The following is a 26730-nucleotide window of genomic DNA, read 5'->3' as shown; positions in this document are numbered from 1 at the left end:
GGTAGATGTCTAGTCTCCTTCATGGCTCTAATCTGATAGTGGTAGATGTCTAGTCTCCTTTATGGCTCTAATCTGATTTTGGATGGTGTCTGGTCTCCTTTATGGCTCTAATCTGATAGTGGTAGTGGGGTGGTAGATGTCTAGTCTCCTTTATGGCTCTAATCTGATAGTGGTAGTGGGGTGGTTGATGTCTAGTCTCCTTTATGGCTCTTATCTGATAGTGGTAGATGTCTAGTCTCCTTTATGGCTCTAATCTGATAGTGGTAGTGGGGTGGTTGATGTCTAGTCTCCTTTATGGCTCTTATCTGATAGTGGTAGATGTCTAGGCTCCCTTATGGCTCTAATCTAATAGTTGGGTGGTAGATGTCTCCTTTATGGCTCTAATCTGATAGTGATAGTGGTGTGGTAGATGTCTAGTCTCCTTTATGGCTCTAATCTGATAGTGGTAGATGTCTAGTCTTCTTTATGGCTCTAATCTGATAGTGGTAGTGGGGTGGTAGATGTCTAGGCTCACTTCATGGCTCTAATCTGATAGTGGGGTGGTAGATTTCTAGTCTCCCTTATGGCTTTCATCTGATAGTGGTTGTGGGGTGGTAGATGTCTAGTCTCCTTTATGGCTCTAATCTGATAGTGGTAGTGGGGTGGTAGATGTCTAGTCTCCATTATGGCTCTAATCTGATGGTGGTAGATGTCTAGTGAACCTTATGGCTCTAATCTGATAGTGGTAGTGGTGTGGTAGATGTCTTGACTCTTTTATGGCTCTAATCTGATGGTGGTAGATGTCTAGTCTCCTTTATGGCTCTAATCTGATTTTGGATGGTGTCTGGTCTCCTTTACGGCTCTAATCTGATAGTGGTAGTGGGGTGGTAGATGTCTAGTCTCCTTTATGGCTCTAATCTGATAGTGGTAGTGGGGTGGTTGATGTCTAGTCTCCTTTATGGCTCTTATCTGATAGTGGTAGATGTCTAGTCTTCTTTATGGCTCTAATCTGATAGTGGTAGTGGGGTGGTAGATGTCTAGTCTCCTTTATGGCTCTAATCTGATTTTGGATGGTGTCTGGTCTCCTTTATGGCTCTAATCTGATAGTGGTAGTGGGGGTGGTAGATGTCTAGTCTCCTTTATGGCTCTAATCTGATAGTGGTAGTGGGGTGGTTGATGTCTAGTCTCCTTTATGGCTCTTATCTGATAGTGGTATATGTCTAGTCTCCTTTATGGCTGTAATCTGATCGCGGTAGTGGGGTGGTAGATGTCTAGTCTCCTTTATGGCTCTAATCTGATAGTGGTAGATGTCTTGACTCTTTTATAGCTCTAATCTGATTGTGGTTGATGTCTAGTCTCCTTCATGGCTCTAATCTGATAGTGGTAGATGTCTAGTCTCCTTCATGGCTCTAATCTGATAGTGGTAGATGTCTTGACTCTTTTATGGCTCTAATCTGATAGTGGTAGTGGGGAGGTAGATGTCTAGTCTCCTTTACGGCTCTAATCTGGTAGTGGTAGATGTCTAGTCTCCTTTATGGCTCTAATCTGATAGTGGTAGTGGGGTGGTAGATGTCTAGTCTCCTTTATGGCTGTAATCTGATCGCGGTAGTGGGGTGGTAGATGTCTAGTCTCCTTTATGGCTCTAATCTGATAGTGGTAGATGTCTTGACTCTTTTATAGCTCTAATCTGATTGTGGTTGATGTCTAGTCTCCTTCATGGCTCTAATCTGATAGTGGTAGATGTCTAGTCTCCTTCATGGCTCTAATCTGATAGTGGTAGTGGGGTGGTAGATGTCTAGTCTCCTTTATGGCTGTAATCTGATCGCGGTAGTGGGGTGGTAGATGTCTAGTCTCCTTTATGGCTCTAATCTGATAGTGGTAGATGTCTAGTCTCCTTTATGGCTCTAATCTGATAGTGGTAGTGGGGAGATAGATGTCTAGTCTCCTTTACGGCTCTAATCTGATAGTGGTAGATGTCTAGTCTCCTTTATGGCTGTAATCTGATCGCGGTAGTGGGGTGGTAGATGTCTAGTCTCCTTTATGGCTGTAATCTGATCGTGGTAGTGGGGTGGTAGATGTCTAGTCTCCTTTATGGCTCTAATCTGATAGTGGTAGATGTCTTGACTCTTTTATGGCTCTAATCTGATAGTGGTAGTGGGGAGGTAGATGTCTAGTCTCCTTTACGGCTCTAATCTGGTAGTGGTAGATGTCTAGTCTCCTTTATGGCTCTAATCTGATAGTGGTAGTGGGGTGGTAGATGTCTAGTCTCCTTTATGGCTGTAATCTGATCGCGGTAGTGGGGTGGTAGATGTCTAGTCTCCTTTATGGCTCTAATCTGATAGTGGTAGATGTCTTGACTCTTTTATAGCTCTAATCTGATTGTGGTTGATGTCTAGTCTCCTTCATGGCTCTAATCTGATAGTGGTAGATGTCTAGTCTCCTTTATGGCTCTAATCTGATAGTGGTAGTGGGGTGGTAGACGTCTAGTCTCCATAATGGCTCTAATCTGATAGTGGTAGATGTCTAGTGAATCTTATGGCTCTAATCTGATAGTGGTAGTGGGGTGGTTGATGTCTAGCCTCCTTTACGGCTCTAATCTGATAGTGGTAGTGGTGTGGTAGATGTCTAGTCTCCTTTATGGCTCTAATCTGATTTTGCAAGATGTCTGGTCTCCTTTATGGCTCTGATCTCATAGTGGTAGTGGGGTGGTAGATATCTAGTTTCCATTATGGCTCTAATCTGATAGTGGTAGATGTCTAGTCCCCTTTATGGCTCTAATCTGATAGTGGGGTGGTAGATGTCTAGTCTCCCTTATGGCTCTAATCTGATTTTGGATGGTGTCTGGTCTCCTTTATGGCTCTAATCTGATAGTGGTAGTGGGGTGGTAGATGTCTAGTCTCCTTTATGGCTCTAATCTGATAGTGGTAGTGGGGTGGTTGATGTCTAGTCTCCTTTATGGCTCTTATCTGATAGTGGTAGATGTCTAGTCTCCTTTATGGCTCTAATCTGATAGTGGTAGTGGGGTGGTTGATGTCTAGTCTCCTTTATGGCTCTTATCTGATAGTGGTAGATGTCTAGGCTCCCTTATGGCTCTAATCTAATAGTTGGGTGGTAGATGTCTCCTTTATGGCTCTAATCTGATAGTGGTAGTGGTGTGGTAGATGTCTAGTCTCCTTTATGGCTCTAATCTGATTTTGGACGATGTCTAGTCTCCTTCATGGCTCTAATCTGATAGTGGTAGTGGGGTGGTAGATGTCTAGTCTCCTTTATGGCTCTAATCTGATAGTGGTAGATGTCTAGTCTCCTTCATGGCTCTAATCTGATAGTGGTAGTGGGGTGGTAGATGTCTAGTCTCCTTTATGGCTGTAATCTGATCGTGGTAGTGGGGTGGTAGATGTCTAGTCTCCTTTATGGCTCTAATCTGATAGTGGTAGATGTCTTGACTCTTTTATGGCTCTAATCTGATAGTGGTAGTGGGGAGGTAGATGTCTAGTCTCCTTTACGGCTCTAATCTGGTAGTGGTAGATGTCTAGTCTCCTTTATGGCTCTAATCTGATAGTGGTAGTGGGGTGGTAGATGTCTAGTCTCCTTTATGGCTGTAATCTGATCGCGGTAGTGGGGTGGTAGATGTCTAGTCTCCTTTATGGCTCTAATCTGATAGTGGTAGATGTCTTGACTCTTTTATAGCTCTAATCTGATTGTGGTTGATGTCTAGTCTCCTTCATGGCTCTAATCTGATAGTGGTAGATGTCTAGTCTCCTTTATGGCTCTAATCTGATAGTGGTAGTGGGGTGGTAGATGTCTAGTCTCCATTATGGCTCTAATCTGATAGTGGTAGATGTCTAGTGAACCTTATGGCTCTAATCTGATAGTGGTAGTGGGGTGGTTGATGTCTAGCCTCCTTTATGGCTCTAATCTGATAGTGGTAGATGTCTAGTCTCCTTTATGGCTCTAATCTGATAGTGGTAGTGGGGTGGTAGATGTCTAGTCTCCTTTATGGCTCTAATCTGATAGTGGTAGATGTCTAGTCTCCTTCATGGCTCTAATCTGATAGTGGTAGTGGGGTGGTAGATGTCTAGTCTCCTTTATGGCTCTAATCTGATAGTGGTAGATGTCTAGTCTCCTTCATGGCTCTAATCTGATAGTGGTAGTGGGGTGGTAGATGTCTAGTCTCCTTTATGGCTGTAATCTGATCGCGGTAGTGGGGTGGTAGATGTCTAGTCTCCTTTATGGCTCTAATCTGATAGTGGTAGATGTCTAGTCTCCTTTATGGCTCTAATCTGATAGTGGTAGTGGGGAGATAGATGTCTAGTCTCCTTTACGGCTCTAATCTGATAGTGGTAGATGTCTAGTCTCCTTTATGGCTGTAATCTGATCGCGGTAGTGGGGTGGTAGATGTCTAGTCTCCTTTATGGCTGTAATCTGATCGTGGTAGTGGGGTGGTAGATGTCTAGTCTCCTTTACGGCTCTAATCTGGTAGTGGTAGATGTCTAGTCTCCTTTATGGCTCTAATCTGATAGTGGTAGTGGGGTGGTAGATGTCTAGTCTCCTTTATGGCTGTAATCTGATCGCGGTAGTGGGGTGGTAGATGTCTAGTCTCCTTTATGGCTCTAATCTGATAGTGGTAGATGTCTTGACTCTTTTATAGCTCTAATCTGATTGTGGTTGATGTCTAGTCTCCTTCATGGCTCTAATCTGATAGTGGTAGATGTCTAGTCTCCTTTATGGCTCTAATCTGATAGTGGTAGTGGGGTGGTAGATGTCTAGTCTCCTTTATGGCTCTAATCTGATAGTGGTAGTGGGGAGATAGATGTCTAGTCTCCTTTACGGCTCTAATCTGATAGTGGTAGATGTCTAGTCTCCTTTATGGCTGTAATCTGATCGCGGTAGTGGGGTGGTAGATGTCTAGTCTCCTTTATGGCTGTAATCTGATCGTGGTAGTGGGGTGGTAGATGTCTAGTCTCCTTTATGGCTCTAATCTGATAGTGGTAGATGTCTTGACTCTTTTATGGCTCTAATCTGATAGTGGTAGTGGGGAGGTAGATGTCTAGTCTCCTTTACGGCTCTAATCTGGTAGTGGTAGATGTCTAGTCTCCTTTATGGCTCTAATCTGATTTTGGACGATGTCTGGTCTCCTTTATGGCTCTAATCTCATAGTGGTAGTGGGGTGGTAGATATCTAGTTTCCATTATGGCTCTAATCTGATAGTGGTAGTAGGGTGGTAGATGTCTAGTCTCCTTTATGGCTCTAATCTGATAGTGGTAGTGGGGTGGTAGATGTCTTGACTCTTTTATGGCTCTAATCTGATAGTGGTAGTGGGGTGGTAGATGTCTAGTCTCCTTCATGGCTCTAATCTGATAGTGGTAGATGTCTAGTCTCCTTTATGGCTCTAATCTGATTTTGGATGGTGTCTGGTCTCCTTTATGGCTCTATTCTGATAGTGGTAGTGGGGTGGTAGATGTCTAGTCTCCTTTATGGCTCTAATCTGATAGTGGTAGTGGGGTGGTTGATGTCTAGTCTCCTTTATGGCTCTTATCTGATAGTGGTAGATGTCTAGTCTCCTTTATGGCTCTAATCTGATAGTGGTAGTGGGGTGGTTGATGTCTAGTCTCCTTTATGGCTCTTATCTGATAGTGGTAGATGTCTAGGCTCCCTTATGGCTCTAATCTAATAGTTGGGTGGTAGATGTCTCCTTTATGGCTCTAATCTGATAGTGATAGTGGTGTGGTAGATGTCTAGTCTCCTTTATGGCTCTAATCTGATAGTGGTAGATGTCTAGTCTTCTTTATGGCTCTAATCTGATAGTGGTAGTGGGGTGGTAGATGTCTAGGCTCACTTCATGGCTCTAATCTGATAGTGGGGTGGTAGATTTCTAGTCTCCCTTATGGCTTTCATCTGATAGTGGTTGTGGGGTGGTAGATGTCTAGTCTCCTTTATGGCTCTAATCTGATAGTGGTAGTGGGGTGGTAGATGTCTAGTCTCCATTATGGCTCTAATCTGATGGTGGTAGATGTCTAGTGAACCTTATGGCTCTAATCTGATAGTGGTAGTGGTGTGGTAGATGTCTTGACTCTTTTATGGCTCTAATCTGATGGTGGTAGATGTCTAGTCTCCTTTATGGCTCTAATCTGATTTTGGATGGTGTCTGGTCTCCTTTACGGCTCTAATCTGATAGTGGTAGTGGGGTGGTAGATGTCTAGTCTCCTTTATGGCTCTAATCTGATAGTGGTAGTGGGGTGGTTGATGTCTAGTCTCCTTTATGGCTCTTATCTGATAGTGGTAGATGTCTAGTCTTCTTTATGGCTCTAATCTGATAGTGGTAGTGGGGTGGTAGATGTCTAGTCTCCTTTATGGCTCTAATCTGATTTTGGATGGTGTCTGGTCTCCTTTATGGCTCTAATCTGATAGTGGTAGTGGGGGTGGTAGATGTCTAGTCTCCTTTATGGCTCTAATCTGATAGTGGTAGTGGGGTGGTTGATGTCTAGTCTCCTTTATGGCTCTTATCTGATAGTGGTATATGTCTAGTCTCCTTTATGGCTCTAATCTGATAGTGGTAGTGGGGTGGTTGATGTCTAGTCTCCTTTATGGCTCTTATCTGATAGTGGTAGATGTCTAGGATCCCTTATGGCTCTAATCTAATAGTTGGGTGGTAGATGTCTCCTTTATGGCTCTAATCTGATAGTGGTAGATGTCTAGTCTCCTTTATGGCTCTAATCTGATAGTGGTAGTGGGGTGGTAGATGTCTAGTCTCCATTATGGCTCTAATCTGATAGTGGTAGATGTCTAGTGAATCTTATGGCTCTAATCTGATAGTGGTAGTGGGGTGGTTGATGTCTAGCCTCCTTTACGGCTCTAATCTGATAGTGGTAGTGGTGTGGTAGATGTCTAGTCTCCTTTATGGCTCTAATCTGATTTTGCAAGATGTCTGGTCTCCTTTATGGCTCTGATCTCATAGTGGTAGTGGGGTGGTAGATATCTAGTTTCCATTATGGCTCTAATCTGATAGTGGTAGATGTCTAGTCCCCTTTATGGCTGTAATCTGATTGCGGTAGTGGGGTGGTTGATGTCTAGTCTCCTTTATGGCTCTTATCTGATAGTGGTAGATGTCTAGTCTCCTTTATGGCTCTAATCTGATAGTGGTAGTGGGGTGGTTGATGTCTAGTCTCCTTTATGGCTCTTATCTGATAGTGGTAGATGTCTAGGCTCCCTTATGGCTCTAATCTAATAGTTGGGTGGTAGATGTCTCCTTTATGGCTCTAATCTGATAGTGGTAGTGGTGTGGTAGATGTCTAGTCTCCTTTATGGCTCTAATCTGATTTTGGACGATGTCTGGTCTCCTTTATGGCTCTAATCTCATAGTGGTAGTGGGGTGGTAGATATCTAGTTTCCATTATGGCTCTAATCTGATAGTGGTAGTAGGGTGGTAGATGTCTAGTCTCCTTTATGGCTCTAATCTGATAGTGGTAGTGGGGTGGTAGATGTCTTGACTCTTTTATGGCTCTAATCTGATAGTGGTAGTGGGGTGGTAGATGTCTAGTCTCCTTCATGGCTCTAATCTGATAGTGGTAGATGTCTAGTCTCCTTTATGGCTCTAATCTGATTTTGGATGGTGTCTGGTCTCCTTTATGGCTCTAATCTGATAGTGGTAGTGGGGTGGTAGATGTCTAGTCTCCTTTATGGCTCTAATCTGATAGTGGTAGTGGGGTGGTTGATGTCTAGTCTCCTTTATGGCTCTTATCTGATAGTGGTAGATGTCTAGTCTCCTTTATGGCTCTAATCTGATAGTGGTAGTGGGGTGGTTGATGTCTAGTCTCCTTTATGGCTCTTATCTGATAGTGGTAGATGTCTAGGCTCCCTTATGGCTCTAATCTAATAGTTGGGTGGTAGATGTCTCCTTTATGGCTCTAATCTGATAGTGATAGTGGTGTGGTAGATGTCTAGTCTCCTTTATGGCTCTAATCTGATAGTGGTAGATGTCTAGTCTTCTTTATGGCTCTAATCTGATAGTGGTAGTGGGGTGGTAGATGTCTAGGCTCACTTCATGGCTCTAATCTGATAGTGGGGTGGTAGATTTCTAGTCTCCCTTATGGCTTTCATCTGATAGTGGTTGTGGGGTGGTAGATGTCTAGTCTCCTTTATGGCTCTAATCTGATAGTGGTAGTGGGGTGGTAGATGTCTAGTCTCCATTATGGCTCTAATCTGATGGTGGTAGATGTCTAGTGAACCTTATGGCTCTAATCTGATAGTGGTAGTGGTGTGGTAGATGTCTTGACTCTTTTATGGCTCTAATCTGATGGTGGTAGATGTCTAGTCTCCTTTATGGCTCTAATCTGATTTTGGATGGTGTCTGGTCTCCTTTACGGCTCTAATCTGATAGTGGTAGTGGGGTGGTAGATGTCTAGTCTCCTTTATGGCTCTAATCTGATAGTGGTAGTGGGGTGGTTGATGTCTAGTCTCCTTTATGGCTCTTATCTGATAGTGGTAGATGTCTAGTCTTCTTTATGGCTCTAATCTGATAGTGGTAGTGGGGTGGTAGATGTCTAGTCTCCTTTATGGCTCTAATCTGATTTTGGATGGTGTCTGGTCTCCTTTATGGCTCTAATCTGATAGTGGTAGTGGGGGTGGTAGATGTCTAGTCTCCTTTATGGCTCTAATCTGATAGTGGTAGTGGGGTGGTTGATGTCTAGTCTCCTTTATGGCTCTTATCTGATAGTGGTATATGTCTAGTCTCCTTTATGGCTCTAATCTGATAGTGGTAGTGGGGTGGTTGATGTCTAGTCTCCTTTATGGCTCTTATCTGATAGTGGTAGATGTCTAGGATCCCTTATGGCTCTAATCTAATAGTTGGGTGGTAGATGTCTCCTTTATGGCTCTAATCTGATTGTGGTAGTTGTCTAGTCTTCTTTATGGCTCTAATCTGATAGTGGTAGTGGGGTGGTAGATGTCTAGGCTCACTTCATGGCTCTAATCTGATAGTGGGGTGGTAGATTTCTAGTCTCCCTTATGGCTTTCATCTGATAGTGGTTGTGGGGTGGTAGATGTCTAGTCTCCTTTATGGCTCTAATCTGATAGTGGTAGATGTCTAGTCTTCTTTATGGCTCTAATCTGATAGTGGTAGTGGGGTGGTAGATGTCTAGGCTCACTTCATGGCTCTAATCTGATAGTGGGGTGGTAGATTTCTAGTCTCCCTTATGGCTTTCATCTGATAGTGGTTGTGGGGTGGTAGATGTCTAGTCTCCTTTATGGCTCTAATCTGATAGTGGTAGTGGGGTGGTAGATGTCTAGTCTCCATTATGGCTCTAATCTGATGGTGGTAGATGTCTAGTGAACCTTATGGCTCTAATCTGATAGTGGTAGTGGTGTGGTAGATGTCTAGTCTCCTTTATGGCTCTAATCTGATTTTGGACGATGTCTGGTCTCCTTTATGGCTCTAATCTCATAGTGGTAGTGGGGTGGTAGATATCTAGTTTCCATTATGGCTCTAATCTGATAGTGGTAGTGGTGTGGTAGATGTCTAGTCTCCTTTATGGCTCTAATCTGATTTTGGACGATGTCTGGTCTTCTTTATGGCTCTAATCTGATAGTGGTAGTGGGGTGGTAGATGTCTAGGCTCACTTCATGGCTCTAATCTGATAGGGGGGTGGTAGATTTCTAGTCTCCCTTATGGCTTTCATCTGATAGTGGTTGTGGGGTGGTAGATGTCTAGTCTCCTTTATGGCTCTAATCTGATAGTGGTAGACGTGTAGTCTCCTTCATGGCTCTAATCTGATAGTGGTAGTGGGGTGGTAGATGTCTAGTCTCCTTTATGGCTGTAATCTGATTGCGGTAGTGGGGTGGTAGATGTCTAGTCTCCTTTATGGCTCTAATCTGATAGTGGTAGATGTCTAGTCTCCTTTATGGCTCTAATCGGATAGTGGTAGTGGGGAGATAGATGTCTAGTCTCCTTTATGGCTCTAATCTGATCGCGGTAGTGGGGTGGTAGATGTCTAGTCTCCTTTATGGCTGTAATCTGATCGCGGTAGTGGGGTGGTAGATGTCTAGTCTCCATTATGGCTCTAATCTGATGGTTGTAGATGTCTAGTGAACCTTATGGCTCTAATCTGATAGTGGTAGTGGTGTGGTAGATGTCTAGTCTCCTTTATGGCTCTAATCTGATTTTGGACGATGTCTGGTCTCCTTTATGGCTCTAATCTCATAGTGGTAGTGGGGTGGTAGATATCTAGTTTCCATTATGGCTCTAATCTGATAGTGGTAGATGTCTAGTCTTCTTTATGGCTCTAATCTGATAGTGGTAGTGGGGTGGTAGATGTCTAGGCTCACTTCATGGCTCTAATCTGATAGTGGGGTGGTAGATTTCTAGTCTCCCTTATGGCTTTCATCTGATAGTGGTTGTGTGGGTGGTAGATGTCTAGTCTCCTTTATGGCTCTAATCTGATAGTGGTAGATGTCTAGTGAACCGTATGGCTCTAATCTGATAGTGGTAGTGGGGTGGTTGATGTCTAGTCTCCTTCATGGCTCTAATCTGATAGTGGTAGATGTCTAGTCTCCTTTATGGCTCTAATCTGATAGTGGTAGATGTCTAGTCTCCTTTATGGCTCTAATCTGATAGTGGTAGTGGGGTGGTAGATGTCTAGTCTCCTTTATGGCTGTAATCTGATCGCGGTAGTGGGGTGGTAGATGTCTAGTCTCCTTTATGGCTCTAATCTGATAGTGGTAGATGTCTTGACTCTTTTATAGCTCTAATCTGATTGTGGTTGATGTCTAGTCTCCTTCATGGCTCTAATCTGATAGTGGTAGATGTCTAGTCTCCTTTATGGCTCTAATCTGATAGTGGTAGTGGGGTGGTAGACGTCTAGTCTCCATAATGGCTCTAATCTGATAGTGGTAGATGTCTAGTGAATCTTATGGCTCTAATCTGATAGTGGTAGTGGGGTGGTTGATGTCTAGCCTCCTTTACGGCTCTAATCTGATAGTGGTAGTGGTGTGGTAGATGTCTAGTCTCCTTTATGGCTCTAATCTGATTTTGCAAGATGTCTGGTCTCCTTTATGGCTCTGATCTCATAGTGGTAGTGGGGTGGTAGATATCTAGTTTCCATTATGGCTCTAATCTGATAGTGGTAGATGTCTAGTCCCCTTTATGGCTCTAATCTGATAGTGGGGTGGTAGATGTCTAGTCTCCCGTATGGCTCTAATCTGATTTTGGATGGTGTCTGGTCTCCTTTATGGCTCTAATCTGATAGTGGTAGTGGGGTGGTAGATGTCTAGTCTCCTTTATGGCTCTAATCTGATAGTGGTAGTGGGGTGGTTGATGTCTAGTCTCCTTTATGGCTCTTATCTGATAGTGGTAGATGTCTAGTCTCCTTTATGGCTCTAATCTGATAGTGGTAGTGGGGTGGTTGATGTCTAGTCTCCTTTATGGCTCTTATCTGATAGTGGTAGATGTCTAGGCTCCCTTATGGCTCTAATCTAATAGTTGGGTGGTAGATGTCTCCTTTATGGCTCTAATCTGATAGTGGTAGTGGTGTGGTAGATGTCTAGTCTCCTTTATGGCTCTAATCTGATTTTGGACGATGTCTAGTCTCCTTCATGGCTCTAATCTGATAGTGGTAGTGGGGTGGTAGATGTCTAGTCTCCTTTATGGCTCTAATCTGATAGTGGTAGATGTCTAGTCTCCTTCATGGCTCTAATCTGATAGTGGTAGTGGGGTGGTAGATGTCTAGTCTCCTTTATGGCTGTAATCTGATCGTGGTAGTGGGGTGGTAGATGTCTAGTCTCCTTTATGGCTCTAATCTGATAGTGGTAGATGTCTTGACTCTTTTATGGCTCTAATCTGATAGTGGTAGTGGGGAGGTAGATGTCTAGTCTCCTTTACGGCTCTAATCTGGTAGTGGTAGATGTCTAGTCTCCTTTATGGCTCTAATCTGATAGTGGTAGTGGGGTGGTAGATGTCTAGTCTCCTTTATGGCTGTAATCTGATCGCGGTAGTGGGGTGGTAGATGTCTAGTCTCCTTTATGGCTCTAATCTGATAGTGGTAGATGTCTTGACTCTTTTATAGCTCTAATCTGATTGTGGTTGATGTCTAGTCTCCTTCATGGCTCTAATCTGATAGTGGTAGATGTCTAGTCTCCTTTATGGCTCTAATCTGATAGTGGTAGTGGGGTGGTAGATGTCTAGTCTCCATTATGGCTCTAATCTGATAGTGGTAGATGACTAGTGAACCTTATGACTCTAATCTGATAGTGGTAGTGGGGTGGTTGATGTCTAGCCTCCTTTATGGCTCTAATCTGATAGTGGTAGATGTCTAGTCTCCTTTATGGCTCTAATCTGATAGTGGTAGTGGGGTGGTAGATGTCTAGTCTCCTTTATGGCTCTAATCTGATAGTGGTAGATGTCTAGTCTCCTTCATGGCTCTAATCTGATAGTGGTAGTGGGGTGGTAGATGTCTAGTCTCCTTTATGGCTCTAATCTGATAGTGGTAGATGTCTAGTCTCCTTCATGGCTCTAATCTGATAGTGGTAGTGGGGTGGTAGATGTCTAGTCTCCTTTATGGCTGTAATCTGATCGCGGTAGTGGGGTGGTAGATGTCTAGTCTCCTTTATGGCTCTAATCTGATAGTGGTAGATGTCTAGTCTCCTTTATGGCTCTAATCTGATAGTGGTAGTGGGGAGATAGATGTCTAGTCTCCTTTACGGCTCTAATCTGATAGTGGTAGATGTCTAGTCTCCTTTATGGCTGTAATCTGATCGCGGTAGTGGGGTGGTAGATGTCTAGTCTCCTTTATGGCTGTAATCTGATCGTGGTAGTGGGGTGGTAGATGTCTAGTCTCCTTTATGGCTCTAATCTGATAGTGGTAGATGTCTTGACTCTTTTATGGCTCTAATCTGATAGTGGTAGTGGGGAGGTAGATGTCTAGTCTCCTTTACGGCTCTAATCTGGTAGTGGTAGATGTCTAGTCTCCTTTATGGCTCTAATCTGATAGTGGTAGTGGGGTGGTAGATGTCTAGTCTCCTTTATGGCTGTAATCTGATCGCGGTAGTGGGGTGGTAGATGTCTAGTCTCCTTTATGGCTCTAATCTGATAGTGGTAGATGTCTTGACTCTTTTATAGCTCTAATCTGATTGTGGTTGATGTCTAGTCTCCTTCATGGCTCTAATCTGATAGTGGTAGATGTCTAGTCTCCTTTATGGCTCTAATCTGATAGTGGTAGTGGGGTGGTAGATGTCTAGTCTCCTTTATGGCTCTAATCTGATAGTGGTAGTGGGGAGATAGATGTCTAGTCTCCTTTACGGCTGTAATCTGATAGTGGTAGATGTCTAGTCTCCTTTATGGCTGTAATCTGATCGCGGTAGTGGGGTGGTAGATGTCTAGTCTCCTTTATGGCTGTAATCTGATCGTGGTAGTGGGGTGGTAGATGTCTAGTCTCCTTTATGGCTCTAATCTGATAGTGGTAGATGTCTTGACTCTTTTATGGCTCTAATCTGATAGTGGTAGTGGGGAGGTAGATGTCTAGTCTCCTTTACGGCTCTAATCTGGTAGTGGTAGATGTCTAGTCTCCTTTATGGCTCTAATCTGATAGTGGTAGTGGGGTGGTAGATGTCTAGTCTCCTTTATGGCTGTAATCTGATCGCGGTAGTGGGGTGGTAGATGTCTAGTCTCCTTTATGGCTCTAATCTGATAGTGGTAGATGTCTTGACTCTTTTATAGCTCTAATCTGATTGTGGTTGATGTCTAGTCTCCTTCATGGCTCTAATCTGATAGTGGTAGATGTCTAGTCTCCTTTATGGCTCTAATCTGATAGTGGTAGTGGGGTGGTAGATGTCTAGTCTCCATTATGGCTCTAATCTGATAGTGGTAGATGTCTAGTGAATCTTATGGCTCTAATCTGATAGTGGTAGTGGGGTGGTTGATGTCTAGCCTCCTTTACGGCTCTAATCTGATAGTGGTAGTGGTGTGGTAGATGTCTAGTCTCCTTTATGGCTCTAATCTGATTTTGCAAGATGTCTGGTCTCCTTTATGGCTCTGATCTCATAGTGGTAGTGGGGTGGTAGATATCTAGTTTCCATTATGGCTCTAATCTGATAGTGGTAGATGTCTAGTCCCCTTTATGGCTGTAATCTGATTGCGGTAGTGGGGTGGTTGATGTCTAGTCTCCTTTATGGCTCTTATCTGATAGTGGTAGATGTCTAGTCTCCTTTATGGCTCTAATCTGATAGTGGTAGTGGGGTGGTTGATGTCTAGTCTCCTTTATGGCTCTTATCTGATAGTGGTAGATGTCTAGGCTCCCTTATGGCTCTAATCTAATAGTTGGGTGGTAGATGTCTCCTTTATGGCTCTAATCTGATAGTGGTAGTGGTGTGGTAGATGTCTAGTCTCCTTTATGGCTCTAATCTGATTTTGGACGATGTCTGGTCTCCTTTATGGCTCTAATCTCATAGTGGTAGTGGGGTGGTAGATATCTAGTTTCCATTATGGCTCTAATCTGATAGTGGTAGTAGGGTGGTAGATGTCTAGTCTCCTTTATGGCTCTAATCTGATAGTGGTAGTGGGGTGGTAGATGTCTTGACTCTTTTATGGCTCTAATCTGATAGTGGTAGTGGGGTGGTAGATGTCTAGTCTCCTTCATGGCTCTAATCTGATAGTGGTAGATGTCTAGTCTCCTTTATGGCTCTAATCTGATTTTGGATGGTGTCTGGTCTCCTTTATGGCTCTAATCTGATAGTGGTAGTGGGGTGGTAGATGTCTAGTCTCCTTTATGGCTCTAATCTGATAGTGGTAGTGGGGTGGTTGATGTCTAGTCTCCTTTATGGCTCTTATCTGATAGTGGTAGATGTCTAGTCTCCTTTATGGCTCTAATCTGATAGTGGTAGTGGGGTGGTTGATGTCTAGTCTCCTTTATGGCTCTTATCTGATAGTGGTAGATGTCTAGGCTCCCTTATGGCTCTAATCTAATAGTTGGGTGGTAGATGTCTCCTTTATGGCTCTAATCTGATAGTGATAGTGGTGTGGTAGATGTCTAGTCTCCTTTATGGCTCTAATCTGATAGTGGTAGATGTCTAGTCTTCTTTATGGCTCTAATCTGATAGTGGTAGTGGGGTGGTAGATGTCTAGGCTCACTTCATGGCTCTAATCTGATAGTGGGGTGGTAGATTTCTAGTCTCCCTTATGGCTTTCATCTGATAGTGGTTGTGGGGTGGTAGATGTCTAGTCTCCTTTATGGCTCTAATCTGATAGTGGTAGTGGGGTGGTAGATGTCTAGTCTCCATTATGGCTCTAATCTGATGGTGGTAGATGTCTAGTGAACCTTATGGCTCTAATCTGATAGTGGTAGTGGTGTGGTAGATGTCTTGACTCTTTTATGGCTCTAATCTGATGGTGGTAGATGTCTAGTCTCCTTTATGGCTCTAATCTGATTTTGGATGGTGTCTGGTCTCCTTTACGGCTCTAATCTGATAGTGGTAGTGGGGTGGTAGATGTCTAGTCTCCTTTATGGCTCTAATCTGATAGTGGTAGTGGGGTGGTTGATGTCTAGTCTCCTTTATGGCTCTTATCTGATAGTGGTAGTGGGGTGGTTGATGTCTAGTCTCCTTTATGGCTCTTATCTGATAGTGGTAGATGTCTAGGATCCCTTATGGCTCTAATCTAATAGTTGGGTGGTAGATGTCTCCTTTATGGCTCTAATCTGATTGTGGTAGTTGTCTAGTCTTCTTTATGGCTCTAATCTGATAGTGGTAGTGGGGTGGTAGATGTCTAGGCTCACTTCATGGCTCTAATCTGATAGTGGGGTGGTAGATTTCTAGTCTCCCTTATGGCTTTCATCTGATAGTGGTTGTGGGGTGGTAGATGTCTAGTCTCCTTTATGGCTCTAATCTGATAGTGGTAGATGTCTAGTCTTCTTTATGGCTCTAATCTGATAGTGGTAGTGGGGTGGTAGATGTCTAGGCTCACTTCATGGCTCTAATCTGATAGTGGGGTGGTAGATTTCTAGTCTCCCTTATGGCTTTCATCTGATAGTGGTTGTGGGGTGGTAGATGTCTAGTCTCCTTTATGGCTCTAATCTGATAGTGGTAGTGGGGTGGTAGATGTCTAGTCTCCATTATGGCTCTAATCTGATGGTGGTAGATGTCTAGTGAACCTTATGGCTCTAATCTGATAGTGGTAGTGGTGTGGTAGATGTCTAGTCTCCTTTATGGCTCTAATCTGATTTTGGACGATGTCTGGTCTCCTTTATGGCTCTAATCTCATAGTGGTAGTGGGGTGGTAGATATCTAGTTTCCATTATGGCTCTAATCTGATAGTGGTAGTGGTGTGGTAGATGTCTAGTCTCCTTTATGGCTCTAATCTGATTTTGGACGATGTCTGGTCTTCTTTATGGCTCTAATCTGATAGTGGTAGTGGGGTGGTAGATGTCTAGGCTCACTTCATGGCTCTAATCTGATAGGGGGGTGGTAGATTTCTAGTCTCCCTTATGGCTTTCATCTGATAGTGGTTGTGGGGTGGTAGATGTCTAGTCTCCTTTATGGCTCTAATCTGATAGTGGTAGACGTGTAGTCTCCTTCATGGCTCTAATCTGATAGTGGTAGTGGGGTGGTAGATGTCTAGTCTCCTTTATGGCTGTAATCTGATTGCGGTAGTGGGGTGGTAGATGTCTAGTCTCCTTTATGGCTCTAATCTGATAGTGGTAGATGTCTAGTCTCCTTTATGGCTCTAATCGGATAGTGGTAGTGGGGAGATAGATGTCTAGTCTCCTTTATGGCTCTAATCTGATCGCGGTAGTGGGGTGGTAGATGTCTAGTCTCCTTTATGGCTGTAATCTGATCGCGGTAGTGGGGTGGTAGATGTCTAGTCTCCATTATGGCTCTAATCTGATGGTTGTAGATGTCTAGTGAACCTTATGGCTCTAATCTGATAGTGGTAGTGGTGTGGTAGATGTCTAGTCTCCTTTATGGCTCTAATCTGATTTTGGACGATGTCTAGTCTTCTTTATGGCTCTAATCTGATAGTGGTAGTGGGGTGGTAGATGTCTAGGCTCACTTCATGGCTCTAATCTGATAGTGGGGTGGTAGATTTCTAGTCTCCCTTATGGCTTTCATCTGATAGTGGTTGTGTGGGTGGTAGATGTCTAGTCTCCTTTATGGCTCTAATCTGATAGTGGTAGATGTCTAGTGAACCGTATGGCTCTAATCTGATAGTGGTAGTGGGGTGGTTGATGTCTAGTCTCCTTCATGGCTCTAATCTGATAGTGGTAGATGTCTAGTCTCCTTTATGGCTCTAATCTGATAGTGGTAGATGTCTAGTCTCCTTTATGGCTCTAATCTGATAGTGGTAGTGGGGTGGTAGATGTCTAGTCTCCTTTATGGCTGTAATCTGATCGCGGTAGTGGGGTGGTAGATGTCTAGTCTCCTTTATGGCTCTAATCTGATAGTGGTAGATGTCTAGTCTCCTTTATGGCTCTAATCTGATAGTGGTAGTGGGGAGGTAGATGTCTAGTCTCCTTTACGGCTCTAATCTGATAGTGGTAGTGGTGTGGTAGATATCTAGTCTACATTATGGCTCTAATCTGATAGTGGTAGATGTCTAGTGAACCGTATGGCTCTAATCTGATAGTGGTAGTGGGGTGGTTGATGTCTAGTCTCCTTCATGGCTCTAATCTGATAGTGGTAGATGTGTAGTGTCCTTTATGGCTCTAATCTGATAGTGGTAGATGTCTAGTCTCCTTTATGGCTCTAATCTGATAGTGGTAGTGGGGTGGTAGATGTCTAGTCTCCTTTATGGCTGTAATCTGATCGCGGTAGTGGGGTGGTAGATGTCTAGTCTCCTTTATGGCTCTAATCTGATAGTGGTAGATGTCTAGTCTCCTTTATGGCTCTAATCTGATAGTGGTAGTGGGGAGGTAGATGTCTAGTCTCCTTTACGGCTCTAATCTGATAGTGGTAGATGTCTAGTCTCCTTTATGGCTGTAATCTGATCGCGGTAGTGGGGTGGTAGATGTCTAGTCTCCTTTATGGCTGTAATCTGATTGCGGTAATGGGGTGGTAGATGTCTAGTCTCCTTTATGGCTCTAATCTGATAGTGGTAGATGTATTGACTCTTTTATGGCTCTAATCTGATAGTGGTATATGTCTAGTCTCCTTTATGGCTCTAATCTGATAGTGGTAGTGGGGAGGTAGATGTCTAGTCTCCTTTACGGCTCTAATCTGATCGTGGTAATGGGGTGGTAGATGTCTAGTCTCCTTTATGGCTCTAATCTGATAGTGGTAGATGTCTTGACTCTTTTATAGCTCTAATCTGATAGTGGTAGATGTCTAGTCTCCTTTATGGCTCTAATCTGATGGTGGTAGATGTCTAGTCTCCTTTCTGGCTCTAATCTGATAGTGGTAGTGGGGTGGTAGATGTCTAGTCTCCATTATGGCTCTAATCTGATGGTGGTAGATGTCTAGTGAACCTTATGGCTCTAATCTGATAGTGGTAGTGGGGTGGTAGATGTCTAGGCTCACTTCATGGCTCTAACCTGAAAGTGGGGTGGTAGATTTCTAGTCTCCCTTATGGCTTTCATCTGATAGTGGTTGTGTGGGTGGTAGATGTCTAGTCTCCTTTATGGCTCTAATCTGATAGTGGTAGATGTCTTGACTCTTTTATGGCTCTAATCTGATGGTGGTAGATGTCTAGTCTCCTGTATTGCTCTAATCTGATAGTGGTAGTGGGGTGGTAGATGTCTAGTCTCCATTATGGCTCTAATCTGATGGTGGTAGATGTCTAGTGAACCGTATGGCTCTAATCTGATAGTGGTAGTGGGGTGGTTGATGTCTAGCCTCCTTTATGGCTCTAATCTGATAGTGGTAGTGGGGTGGTAGATATCTAGTCTACTTTATGGCTCTAATCTGATAGTGGTAGATGTCTAGTGAACCGTATGGCTCTAATCTGATAGTGGTAGTGGGGTGGTTGATGTCTAGTCTCCTTCATGGCTCTAATCTGATAGTGGTAGATGTCTAGTCTCCTTCATGGCTCTAATCTGATAGTGGTAGATGTCTAGTCTCCTTTATGGCTCTTATCTGATAGTGGCAGATGTCTAGTCACCTTTATGGCTCTAATCCGATAGTGGTAGGGGGGTGGTAGAGGTTGAGTCTCCTTTATGGCTTTAATCTGATTTTGGACGACGTCTTGTCTCCTTCATGGCTCTAATCTCATAGTGGTAGGGGGTGGCAGATGTCTAGTCTCCTATATGGCTCTAATCTGATAGTGGTAGTGTGGTGGTAGATATCTAGTCTCCATTGTGGCTCTAATCTGATAGTGGTAGATGTCTAGTGAACCTTATGGCTCTAATCTGATAGTGGGGTGGTAGATTTCTAGTCTCCCTTATGGCTTTCATCTGATAGTGGTTGTGGGGTGGTAGATGTCTAGTCTCCTTTATGGCTCTTATCTGATAGTGGGGTGGTAGATGTCTAGTCTCCTTTATGGCTCTAATCTGATTTTGGACAGTGTCTGGTCTCCTTTATGGCTCTAATCTGATAGTGGTAGGGGGTGGTAAAGGTTGAGTCTACTTTATGGCTCTATTCTGATAGTGGTGTGGTAGATGTCTAGTCTCCATTATGGCTCTAATCTGATAGTGGTAGATGTCTAGTGAACCTTATGGCTATAATCTGATAGTGGTAGGGGGTGGTAAAGGTTGAGTCAACCTTATGGCTCTAATCTGATAGCGGTAGGGGGTGGTAGATGTCTAGTCTCCTTTATGGCTCTAATCTGATAGTGGTAGTGGGGTGGTAGATATCTAGTCTCCATTATGGCTCTAATCTGATAGTGGTAGATGTCTAGTGAACCTTATGGCTCTAATCTGATAGTGGTAGGGGGTGGTAGATGTCTCATTTATGGCTCGAATCTGATAGTGGTAGTGGTGTGGTAGATGTCTAGTCTCCTTTATGGCTCTAATCTGATTTTGGACGATGTCTGGTCTCCTTTATGGCTCTAATCTCATAGTGGTAGTGGGGTGGTAGATACCTAGTTTCCATTATGGCTCTAATCTGATAGTGGTAGTGGGGTGGTAGATGTCTAGTCCCCCTTATGGCTCTAATCTGATAGTGGGGTGGTAGATTTCTAGTCTCCCTTATGGCTTTCATCTGATAGTGGTTGTGGGGTGGTAGATGTCTAGTCTCCATTGTGGCTCTAATCTTATAGTTGTAGTGGGGTGGTAGATTTCTAGTCTCCCTTATGGCTCTAATCTAATAGTTGGGTGGTAGATGTCTCATTTATGGCTCTAATCTGATAGTGTGGTGGTTGATGTCTAGTCTCCTTTATGGCTCTAATCTGATAGTGGTAGTGGGGTGGTTGATTTCTAGTCTCCTTTATGGCTCTAATCTGATTTTGGACGACGTCTTGTCTCCTTCATGGCTCTAATCTCATAGTGGTAGGGGGTGGCAGATGTCTAGTCTCCTTTATGGCTCTATTCTGATAGTGGTAGTGGGGTGGTAGATATCTAGTCTCCATTGTGGTTCTAATCTGATAGTGGTAGATGTCTAGTGAACTTTATGGCTCTATTCTGATAGGGGGGTGGTAGATTTCTAGTCTCCCTTATGGCTTTCATCTGATAGTGGTCGTGGGGTGGTAGATGTCTAGGCTCACTTCATGGCTCTTATCTGATAGTGGGGTGGTAGATGTCTAGTCTCCTTTATGGCTCTAATCTGATTTTGGACAGTGTCTGGTCTCCTTTATGGCTCTAATCTGATAGTTGGGTGGTAGATGTCTCATTTATGGCTCTAATCTGATAGGGGGGTGGTAGATTTCTAGTCTCCCTTATGGCTTTCATCTGATAGTGGTTGTGGGGTGGTAGATGTCTAGTCTCCTTTATGGCTCTAATCTGATAGTGGTAGACGTGTAGTCTCCTTCATGGCTCTAATCTGATAGTGGTAGTGGGGTGGTAGATGTCTAGTCTCCTTTATGGCTGTAATCTGATTGCGGTAGTGGGGTGGTAGATGTCTAGTCTCCTTTATGGCTCTAATCTGATAGTGGTAGATGTCTAGTCTCCTTTATGGCTCTAATCGGATAGTGGTAGTGGGGAGATAGATGTCTAGTCTCCTTTATGGCTCTAATCTGATCGCGGTAGTGGGGTGGTAGATGTCTAGTCTCCTTTATGGCTGTAATCTGATCGCGGTAGTGGGGTGGTAGATGTCTAGTCTCCATTATGGCTCTAATCTGATGGTTGTAGATGTCTAGTGAACCTTATGGCTCTAATCTGATAGTGGTAGTGGTGTGGTAGATGTCTAGTCTCCTTTATGGCTCTAATCTGATTTTGGACGATGTCTAGTCTTCTTTATGGCTCTAATCTGATAGTGGTAGTGGGGTGGTAGATGTCTAGGCTCACTTCATGGCTCTAATCTGATAGTGGGGTGGTAGATTTCTAGTCTCCCTTATGGCTTTCATCTGATAGTGGTTGTGTGGGTGGTAGATGTCTAGTCTCCTTTATGGCTCTAATCTGATAGTGGTAGATGTCTAGTGAACCGTATGGCTCTAATCTGATAGTGGTAGTGGGGTGGTTGATGTCTAGTCTCCTTCATGGCTCTAATCTGATAGTGGTAGATGTCTAGTCTCCTTTATGGCTCTAATCTGATAGTGGTAGATGTCTAGTCTCCTTTATGGCTCTAATCTGATAGTGGTAGTGGGGTGGTAGATGTCTAGTCTCCTTTATGGCTGTAATCTGATCGCGGTAGTGGGGTGGTAGATGTCTAGTCTCCTTTATGGCTCTAATCTGATAGTGGTAGATGTCTAGTCTCCTTTATGGCTCTAATCTGATAGTGGTAGTGGGGAGGTAGATGTCTAGTCTCCTTTACGGCTCTAATCTGATAGTGGTAGTGGTGTGGTAGATATCTAGTCTACATTATGGCTCTAATCTGATAGTGGTAGATGTCTAGTGAACCGTATGGCTCTAATCTGATAGTGGTAGTGGGGTGGTTGATGTCTAGTCTCCTTCATGGCTCTAATCTGATAGTGGTAGATGTGTAGTGTCCTTTATGGCTCTAATCTGATAGTGGTAGATGTCTAGTCTCCTTTATGGCTCTAATCTGATAGTGGTAGTGGGGTGGTAGATGTCTAGTCTCCTTTATGGCTGTAATCTGATCGCGGTAGTGGGGTGGTAGATGTCTAGTCTCCTTTATGGCTCTAATCTGATAGTGGTAGATGTCTAGTCTCCTTTATGGCTCTAATCTGATAGTGGTAGTGGGGAGGTAGATGTCTAGTCTCCTTTACGGCTCTAATCTGATAGTGGTAGATGTCTAGTCTCCTTTATGGCTGTAATCTGATCGCGGTAGTGGGGTGGTAGATGTCTAGTCTCCTTTATGGCTGTAATCTGATTGCGGTAATGGGGTGGTAGATGTCTAGTCTCCTTTATGGCTCTAATCTGATAGTGGTAGATGTATTGACTCTTTTATGGCTCTAATCTGATAGTGGTATATGTCTAGTCTCCTTTATGGCTCTAATCTGATAGTGGTAGTGGGGAGGTAGATGTCTAGTCTCCTTTACGGCTCTAATCTGATCGTGGTAATGGGGTGGTAGATGTCTAGTCTCCTTTATGGCTCTAATCTGATAGTGGTAGATGTCTTGACTCTTTTATAGCTCTAATCTGATAGTGGTAGATGTCTAGTCTCCTTTATGGCTCTAATCTGATGGTGGTAGATGTCTAGTCTCCTTTCTGGCTCTAATCTGATAGTGGTAGTGGGGTGGTAGATGTCTAGTCTCCATTATGGCTCTAATCTGATGGTGGTAGATGTCTAGTGAACCTTATGGCTCTAATCTGATAGTGGTAGTGGGGTGGTAGATGTCTAGGCTCACTTCATGGCTCTAACCTGAAAGTGGGGTGGTAGATTTCTAGTCTCCCTTATGGCTTTCATCTGATAGTGGTTGTGTGGGTGGTAGATGTCTAGTCTCCTTTATGGCTCTAATCTGATAGTGGTAGATGTCTTGACTCTTTTATGGCTCTAATCTGATGGTGGTAGATGTCTAGTCTCCTGTATTGCTCTAATCTGATAGTGGTAGTGGGGTGGTAGATGTCTAGTCTCCATTATGGCTCTAATCTGATGGTGGTAGATGTCTAGTGAACCGTATGGCTCTAATCTGATAGTGGTAGTGGGGTGGTTGATGTCTAGCCTCCTTTATGGCTCTAATCTGATAGTGGTAGTGGGGTGGTAGATATCTAGTCTACTTTATGGCTCTAATCTGATAGTGGTAGATGTCTAGTGAACCGTATGGCTCTAATCTGATAGTGGTAGTGGGGTGGTTGATGTCTAGTCTCCTTCATGGCTCTAATCTGATAGTGGTAGATGTCTAGTCTCCTTCATGGCTCTAATCTGATAGTGGTAGATGTCTAGTCTCCTTTATGGCTCTTATCTGATAGTGGCAGATGTCTAGTCACCTTTATGGCTCTAATCCGATAGTGGTAGGGGGGTGGTAGAGGTTGAGTCTCCTTTATGGCTTTAATCTGATTTTGGACGACGTCTTGTCTCCTTCATGGCTCTAATCTCATAGTGGTAGGGGGTGGCAGATGTCTAGTCTCCTATATGGCTCTAATCTGATAGTGGTAGTGTGGTGGTAGATATCTAGTCTCCATTGTGGCTCTAATCTGATAGTGGTAGATGTCTAGTGAACCTTATGGCTCTAATCTGATAGTGGGGTGGTAGATTTCTAGTCTCCCTTATGGCTTTCATCTGATAGTGGTTGTGGGGTGGTAGATGTCTAGTCTCCTTTATGGCTCTTATCTGATAGTGGGGTGGTAGATGTCTAGTCTCCTTTATGGCTCTAATCTGATTTTGGACAGTGTCTGGTCTCCTTTATGGCTCTAATCTGATAGTGGTAGGGGGTGGTAAAGGTTGAGTCTACTTTATGGCTCTATTCTGATAGTGGTGTGGTAGATGTCTAGTCTCCATTATGGCTCTAATCTGATAGTGGTAGATGTCTAGTGAACCTTATGGCTATAATCTGATAGTGGTAGGGGGTGGTAAAGGTTGAGTCAACCTTATGGCTCTAATCTGATAGCGGTAGGGGGTGGTAGATGTCTAGTCTCCTTTATGGCTCTAATCTGATAGTGGTAGTGGGGTGGTAGATATCTAGTCTCCATTATGGCTCTAATCTGATAGTGGTAGATGTCTAGTGAACCTTATGGCTCTAATCTGATAGTGGTAGGGGGTGGTAGATGTCTCATTTATGGCTCGAATCTGATAGTGGTAGTGGTGTGGTAGATGTCTAGTCTCCTTTATGGCTCTAATCTGATTTTGGACGATGTCTGGTCTCCTTTATGGCTCTAATCTCATAGTGGTAGTGGGGTGGTAGATACCTAGTTTCCATTATGGCTCTAATCTGATAGTGGTAGTGGGGTGGTAGATGTCTAGTCCCCCTTATGGCTCTAATCTGATAGTGGGGTGGTAGATTTCTAGTCTCCCTTATGGCTTTCATCTGATAGTGGTTGTGGGGTGGTAGATGTCTAGTCTCCATTGTGGCTCTAATCTTATAGTTGTAGTGGGGTGGTAGATTTCTAGTCTCCCTTATGGCTCTAATCTAATAGTTGGGTGGTAGATGTCTCATTTATGGCTCTAATCTGATAGTGTGGTGGTTGATGTCTAGTCTCCTTTATGGCTCTAATCTGATAGTGGTAGTGGGGTGGTTGATTTCTAGTCTCCTTTATGGCTCTAATCTGATTTTGGACGACGTCTTGTCTCCTTCATGGCTCTAATCTCATAGTGGTAGGGGGTGGCAGATGTCTAGTCTCCTTTATGGCTCTATTCTGATAGTGGTAGTGGGGTGGTAGATATCTAGTCTCCATTGTGGTTCTAATCTGATAGTGGTAGATGTCTAGTGAACTTTATGGCTCTATTCTGATAGGGGGGTGGTAGATTTCTAGTCTCCCTTATGGCTTTCATCTGATAGTGGTCGTGGGGTGGTAGATGTCTAGGCTCACTTCATGGCTCTTATCTGATAGTGGGGTGGTAGATGTCTAGTCTCCTTTATGGCTCTAATCTGATTTTGGACAGTGTCTGGTCTCCTTTATGGCTCTAATCTGATAGTGGTAGGGGGTGGTAAAGGTTGAGTCTACTTTATGGCTCTATTCTGATAGTGGTGTGGTAGATGTCTAGTCTCCATTATGGCTCTAATCTGATAGTGGTAGATGTCTAGTGAACCTTATGGCTATAATCTGATAGTGGTAGGGGGTGGTAAAGGTTGAGTCAACCTTATGGCTCTAATCTGATAGCGGTAGGGGGTGGTAGATGTCTAGTCTCCTTTATGGCTCTAATCTGATAGTGGTAGTGGGGTGGTAGATATCTAGTCTCCATTATGGCTCTAATCTGATAGTGGTAGATGTCTAGTGAACCTTATGGCTCTAATCTGATAGTGGTAGGGGGTGGTAGATGTCTCATTTATGGCTCGAATCTGATAGTGGTAGTGGTGTGGTAGATGTCTAGTCTCCTTTATGGCTCTAATCTGATTTTGGACGATGTCTGGTCTCCTTTATGGCTCTAATCTCATAGTGGTAGTGGGGTGGTAGATACCTAGTTTCCATTATGGCTCTAATCTGATAGTGGTAGTGGGGTGGTAGATGTCTAGTCCCCCTTATGGCTCTAATCTGATAGTGGGGTGGTAGATTTCTAGTCTCCCTTATGGCTTTCATCTGATAGTGGTTGTGGGGTGGTAGATGTCTAGTCTCCATTGTGGCTCTAATCTTATAGTTGTAGTGGGGTGGTAGATTTCTAGTCTCCCTTATGGCTCTAATCTAATAGTTGGGTGGTAGATGTCTCATTTATGGCTCTAATCTGATAGTGTGGTGGTTGATGTCTAGTCTCCTTTATGGCTCTAATCTGATAGTGGTAGTGGGGTGGTTGATTTCTAGTCTCCTTTATGGCTCTAATCTGATTTTGGACGACGTCTTGTCTCCTTCATGGCTCTAATCTCATAGTGGTAGGGGGTGGCAGATGTCTAGTCTCCTTTATGGCTCTATTCTGATAGTGGTAGTGGGGTGGTAGATATCTAGTCTCCATTGTGGTTCTAATCTGATAGTGGTAGATGTCTAGTGAACTTTATGGCTCTATTCTGATAGGGGGGTGGTAGATTTCTAGTCTCCCTTATGGCTTTCATCTGATAGTGGTCGTGGGGTGGTAGATGTCTAGTCTCCTTTATGGCTCTTATCTGATAGTGGGGTGGTAGATGTCTAGTCTCCTTTATGGCTCTAATCTGATTTTGGACGGTGTCTGGTCTCCTTTATGGCTCTAATCTGATAGTGGTAGTGGGGTGGTAGATGTCTAGTCTCCTTTATGGATCTAATCTGATATTGGTAGTGGGGTGGTAGATGTCTAGTCTTCTTTATGGCTCTAATCTGATAGTGGTAGATGTCTAGTCACGTTTATGGCTCTAATCTGATAGTGGTAGTGGGGTGGTAGATTTCTAGTCTCCCTTATGGCTCTAATCTCATAGTGGTAGATCTCTCCAGGAACAGGGTTGAAGTTAAAACCTACAGGAGGGTCTCTCCATGAACAGGGTTGAAGTTAAAACCAACAGGAGGGTCTCTCTCCAGGAACAGGGTTGGATTTAAAACCCTACAGGAGGGTATCTCTCCAGGAACAGGGTTGGAGAGCCCTGCTCTACCGTGACCCTTCAGTCTTCTGATCATGCTCTGACTCCTAACCCTGTAGTCTTCAGATCATGCTCTGACTCCTAACCCTGTAGTCTTTATTCTGCATTAGGATCCCCATTAGCTGACCCCATGACAACAGCTAGTCTAC

General features: G+C 43.8%; 1 protein-coding gene across 5 annotated transcripts in view; it reads left to right on the top strand.

Annotated features, from left to right (window-relative positions):
* LOC110492709 (RNA-binding protein 10) overlaps window positions 1–26730 on the top strand; it is an 80838-nt gene that overhangs the window by 51766 nt on the left and 2342 nt on the right. The gene's annotated exons all lie outside the window — the stretch shown is intronic.

This window comes from Oncorhynchus mykiss, chromosome 16 (genome assembly GCF_013265735.2).
Source record: "Oncorhynchus mykiss isolate Arlee chromosome 16, USDA_OmykA_1.1, whole genome shotgun sequence".
NCBI lineage: Eukaryota > Metazoa > Chordata > Actinopteri > Salmoniformes > Salmonidae > Oncorhynchus > Oncorhynchus mykiss.
Note: the sequence above shows the minus strand (reverse complement) of the source record. Positions and strands in the feature narration are given on the sequence as shown.